The 6,055-nt window shown below is 44.1% G+C and overlaps 1 pseudogene; it reads right to left on the reverse strand.

Annotated features, from left to right (window-relative positions):
• Positions 1-3,300: 3,300 nt before the first annotated feature.
• LOC106999720 (transcription initiation factor IIA subunit 2 pseudogene) lies at positions 3,301-3,731 on the reverse strand (annotated as a pseudogene).
• Positions 3,732-6,055: the final 2,324 nt, after the last annotated feature.

The following is a 6,055-nucleotide window of genomic DNA, read 5'->3' on the forward strand; positions in this document are numbered from 1 at the left end:
TCTACTCTGGAGATGAGTGAAAAGTTGTGGGTTGAAACCGTTCCAATTGTGATTAGAATGTATGTGGTCATTAGCAAACAAAATATAATAAAATATAACTCAAATGAATAAGTAAAAGCAGTTCATTTTCTGTGGCTATTCAGCTTTTTGGTTATAGTTGCCTCTTTTTGCATAAAATTAGAACTAGTTTGCTGTGTTTACAGAAAAGGCTTGCTTTGCTTTGCCAAGCAAATTGGCAGAGAAAGTGTTCTTGCAATAAAAGGACACAACATTCTAATATCCTTTCCTAGTTCTGCCCTATAAAACGCAGTCTCTATTGCATTCCCAAGTATCAGGGAATTATAACTTCCCTCCATCACCACCAACACTGCTACAGACCAAGAAAGAAAAGCCAACATCTTTATTAACTCTTTGAATAAATTGTTATTGTGCACACATCAAGTGGTGGGAGCTGGGCTAGGCGTTGTGAGAGTTACAGTCACGTGGAAGCCATGATCCCTGGCCCACAGCTACTCGCAGTCTAGCTGGGGAGATAAGACATGGCTATCAGCCACTATCAGGCAGTTGCCATAAATGCCGTGTACATGAGTGGTGGGATCTCAAGTGCCGTAGGATTTCAGAGGAGGCGGAGAAGAAGTCTGGCTTAACAGAGGAAGTTTGAATCTAGTTGGCCTTTTGTTTTCTCAATAAATATTTATTGGGTGTCTCTGAGGACTGGACTGAGTTCCGTGCCAATTGCTAAGGAACACAACAGTGGGCAAAACAGACATCATCTGTGGCTCTGATGAGAACCTATAGGGGAAAAGATATTAACCAGATGATCATACAATCATATAATTATACCACCTGCTAAATTATCTGAAGGAAGTAGAGGGGCCTATGGGGGCCTATGGGGTCAGGGAAGACTTCCCTATGGAGGGGATGTGGGAGCTAAGATCTGTAGATAAGTAGGAGTTAACCAGGCCACAAAAGAAAAGAAAAGAAAAAAGAAAGGAAAGAGAGAGGGGAGTGAGCATTACAGACAAAGGGAACAGTACGTCCAAAGTTCTTGAGGTAGGAGTAAGCATGGCGATTTAAACAATGAGAAACGCTCTGTGTGTGCGGAGCAAAACTGACAGGGAGGGGAGAAGACTGGAGCCAGACCACCAGGATCTAGTGGGCCCTGGTAAGGACTTGGGTCTTGATCCCAAGAGGAATGAGAATCTACTGAAGGGATTTAATAAGAGGAGAAATGATCATATTTGCATATTAAAAACATATCCTGGCCAGGCACAATGGCTCATGCTTGTAATACCAGCACTTTAGGAAGCTGAGGGAGGAGCGCCTGAGCCCAGGAATTTGAGACTAGCCTGGGCCACATCATGACATCCCGTCTCTGCAATAAATAAATAAATAAATAAATAAACTAAATAAATAAGCTGAGCGTGGTGGCACATGCCTGAGTCCCAGCTACTTTGAAGGCTGAGGCAGGAGGATCACTTGAACCCAAGAGTTTGAGGCTGCAGTGAGCCATGATCCCACCACTGCACTCCAGCCTGGGCAACAGAGACCCTGTCTAAATTAAAAAAAAAAAAAAAACAAGCCAGGTGTAGTGGCTCACACCTGTAATCCCAGCACTTTGGGAGGCTGAGGTGGGCAGATTACAAGCTCAGGAGTTTGAGATCAGCCTCGCCAACATGGTAAAACCCCATCTTTACCAAAAATACAAACATTAGCCAGGCATGGTGGCACACACCTGTAATCCTAGCTACTTGGGAGGCTGAGGCAGGACAATTACTTGAACCTGGGAGGTGAAGGTTGCAGTGAGCTGAGATCATGCTATTGCACTCCAGCCTTGACGACAGAGCAAGACTCCATCTCAAAAAAAGAAAACCAGCCAAATAAACCAAAAAAAAAAAAAAAAAAAAAAAAGAATAACCAAATAGGTCAGGCATGTCAGCTCATGCCTGTAATCCCAGCATTTGGAGAGGCCAAAGCTGGCAGATCACTTGAGGTCAGGAGTTCAAGACCAGTCTGGGCAACATGATGAAACCCTGTCTCTACAAAAAATACAAGATTTAGCCGAGTGTGTTGGTGTGTGCCTGTAGTATCAGCTACTCAGGGTGCTGAAGTGGGAAGATCATTTCAACCCTGGAGGCTGAGGCTGCAGTGAGCCGCGATCACACCACTGCACTCCAGCCTTGGCAACAGAGCGAGACCCTGTCTCAAAGCAAAACAAAAAACAAAACAGAAACATTATTCTGGCCACAGTGTGGGGAATGATTGGTTGTAGGGCTCTGGAGTAGTTGCAAAAGATCAGCTGTAGGCAGTTATACTGATCCAGGCAGCAGTTAATGGCGGGATTGGAGGAGAAAAGTGGATGTACGTGTCAGATACTTGAGAACAGAAAGCTGGTATCGGTTCTTAGGAACAGATCTTGAGAGCATGGAAGGTGTTTTCCTCAATCTCAGTGTTTCCTTCCTAGAAAGGAGTTTGTCTCAGCCCTTCTTCTTCCTCTTAAGAGTGAGCTGCCACAGAGAAGAATTCTCTGCAGGTCCTCCTGGCGTTGACGGAGCTGGGAGTGCTGCCCAGGAGTGGGTGGGTGAGTGGATCTCTGTCTTCTATTGTAGTTTGGATGCAGGTCCATTTGGCCCTCACACTGGATTAAGTCCTTAACACTTCTCTATCGATAAAGCTAATATCTTGGCCGCCATATTTACTCTTCGATTTATTTCTCTAACTCTGGGCAGAGAAGAGAGAGACGCTATTTATTAGAGAGTTTTTTGTTTTTTTTTTTTTTTTTTTTTGAGACAGAATCTTGCTCTGTTGCCCAGGCTGGAGTGCAGTGGCATGATCTCGGCTTGCTGCAACCTCTGCCTCCTGGGTTCAAGCAATTCTCCTACCTCAGCCTCCTGAGTCACTGGGACTACAGGTGCATACCACCAGGCCCGGCTAATTTTTGTATTTTTAGTAGAGATGGTGGTTTCACCATGTTGACCAGGCTGGTCTCAAACTCTTGAACTCAAATGATCCGCTCACCGAGGCTTCGCAAAGTGCTGGGATTACAGGCGTGAGCCATCGTGGCTGGCCCTTCTTGAGACTCCAAACAGATTGGATATGGGTGATGGGGCTTGATGGATGGATACGATTTTTTTTTTAAGTTTTAAAAGGAGTTTATTGAAGAATATTCTTAGGAAGCCAACAACTTTTGAATTGTCATTTTTTAAATGTTATGTTTTCTTTTCATGCTGTATAATAAAGGTAACGTGTAAGAGGCTATGAGTTACAAGTTTCTTCCTACTGGAATTCTCTGGGAGAGCACAGTATAGTCATTTCTACAATGCTAAAATAATTTGTTTTAAGTTTCTTCTCTGCTTCTCTTCAAAGAGTGATGAATAATAACAGAAGACAGCATTAAAAACCCATTTTCCCCCATCATTCTGTAGTATTGGAGCCAGTATTTTTACCATCACAGTCTACTATTTTTGCTTCATCCACTTTAGTAAGTTCTGTCACCTCTCTGAATTCAACATCATTCAATACAAAAGTCCACAGATTATCACAGAATCTGTACGTATTTAGAAAGCTCCTGAAATTGACTCTGCTCCTAACCCTCTGAGCCAATGCTGAAGTTATAGCCTTATCAAACTGAAGTAGAATTTGTAGGTGGTCTGTTGAGACTGTATGAGCTCATCTAGGATCACCTGAAGACTGTTTCCCAAAGCAGTATTTCTGTATAACTGATATGCCATGGCTTAGGAAAAATTGCTCCAACTGCCTTTCTTTTTCCTTTTAGCTTTTTTGTTTGTTTGCTTGCTTGTTTGTTTTTGAGACAGAGTCTTGCTCTGTCACTGACGCTTGAGGGCAGTGGCACGACCATGGCTCACTGCAGCCTCTGCCTCCCAGATTCAAGGCACACACTACCATGCCTGACTTATTTTATCTTTTTTTTTTTTTTTTTTTGAGATGAGGTCTCCCTATGTTGCCCAGGCTGGTCTTAAATTCTTGAGCTCGAGCAATACTCCTGCCTTGACCTCTCAAAACACTAGGATTATAGGCATGAGATCCTACACCTGGCCAAAAAATTGCCTTTGTTATTCAAGCTTGCATTGAGGTACTGTGGGGAAAGGGCTTTGTGCTGCAGAGCAGAGAGAAACCACCAGGAGCCCAGCAGGATGTTCCTACTTCCCCAACCACAGAAACCCAGAGGAATACGATTTTGATAGAAATGGAAGGAAAGACATTACAGGTGTGGGGACAATATAAGTAAAGAAGCAAGATGGCTGGGCACTGTGGCTCCCAATGCCTGTAATCCCAACATTTTGGCAGGCCAAGGTGGGCAGATCACCTAAGGTTGGGAGTTCGAGACCAACATAGTGAAACCTCGTCTCTACTAAAAATACAAAATTAGCTGGGCACGGTGGCACATGTCTGTAATCCCAGCTACTCTGGACTCTGGAGACTGAGGCAGGAGAGTCACTTGAACCTGGGAGGTGGAGGTTGCAGTGAGCTGAGATTGTACCATTGCACTCCAGCCTAGGCAACAGAAGAGTGAAACTCTGTCTCAAAAAAAAAAAAAAAAAAAAAGAAGCAAGATGACAGAAAAGCATACAAGGTATGACTGTGGAAAAGGGAATGAACCAATCCAACTAGAGCTGAAGATGTGTGTGAGGAAGTTAAAGTAGGGCTGGAAAGATGGTTGCATTCAGGTTATGGAAGGTGCAGAGGGCCATGCTAGAGTCTATGGATCTTATCTTATAAGCAAAGGAAAGTTACTGTAAGGTTTTCAAGTAGGCAGCATGAGCTAAACAACTTGTGGTGTGTAGAGCAGATTAAGCACAGAAACCAGTCAGGAGATTATTACAAGGTCCTGAACTGGTGTGACAATGATAATGAAGGAATAAATGCAGACATGTGAAGGAAGAACTCACAGGTCTTTCTTGGAAGGTCAGATGGAATGAGTGAGGGACAAGAAGAATCCAGGATGGCTCCAGGGTTTGTGGCCTCGATGCCTGGAGAATGGGAGTGGCATATGAATGTCAGGAGGAAGATGATGAATTTGGCCTTAGGCGCACTAAATTTGGAATGGAAGAGGGCTATCCAGGTGGAAATGTCCCGTAAGCTTTTGGGCATGAGAAAGACGTGGATTTACAATTGTAGGGAAACGGTCCCTTACCCTATGGGGAAGAAGAGGGAAACCCCTCTGCAACATCCCCTTTCCCATCTGAATTTCCAGTGTCTAACATGCATGAGGAGCTCTGTCATGCTTGTGAATTAATGATTGAAGAATGAAGGTTCTGTTCGCCACTTTGGCTTGAGATGCAGTCTTCCCAGGGCAAGGGGCGACTGAGATTCCTAAAGAAGACCCTGATGTCTGTAACCAGAAAGGGGTCAGTGACAGGGGACAGAAGACAAAGTGAGGGACAGATAAGTGGCTGTCTCAGCATGTGGAGCTGACACTTAATGCCTATCTGTCAGGACATGGCTCCAGCATAACTTTCTTTTATGGCTACAGCGTAGCTTCTCTGGGTAGGGACTCCTAAAGAGACTGTTGATATAAGTGGCTTCAGGCATCTATAAGCTTAATATACCTTCCAAGAGTGGGAGACAAGAAGACGGAAGAAGATGGTTTTCTCATCCAGACGCAAGAATACATTTTACTTAATGGGTTAAACACTTAAAAGTCAAGGATACAGAAACCATATTCAGTAAGGAAGGAACAGTCTTTTAAACAAATGGTGCTGGGAAAATTGGATATCTACATCCAAAAGAATGAAGTTGGATGCTTACCTTATACTATATACAAAAAAAGAAGTTAAAATGGACCAAAGACTTGAATTTGCCTGGGCGCGGTGGCTCACGCCTGTAATCTCAGCACTTTGAGAGGCCGAGGCAGGCGGATCTCCTGAGGTCAGGAGTTCAAGACCAGCCTGGCCAACATAGTGAAACTCCGTCTCTACTGAAAATAAAAAAAATGAGCCGGGCGTGATGGTGGGCACCTGTAATCCCAGTTACCCGGGAGGCTGAGGCAGGAGAATTGCTTGAACCCAGAAGGCGGAGATTGTAGTGAACTGAG

Source organism: Macaca mulatta, chromosome 8, assembly GCF_049350105.2.
Source record: "Macaca mulatta isolate MMU2019108-1 chromosome 8, T2T-MMU8v2.0, whole genome shotgun sequence".
NCBI classification, from domain to species: domain Eukaryota; kingdom Metazoa; phylum Chordata; class Mammalia; order Primates; family Cercopithecidae; genus Macaca; species Macaca mulatta.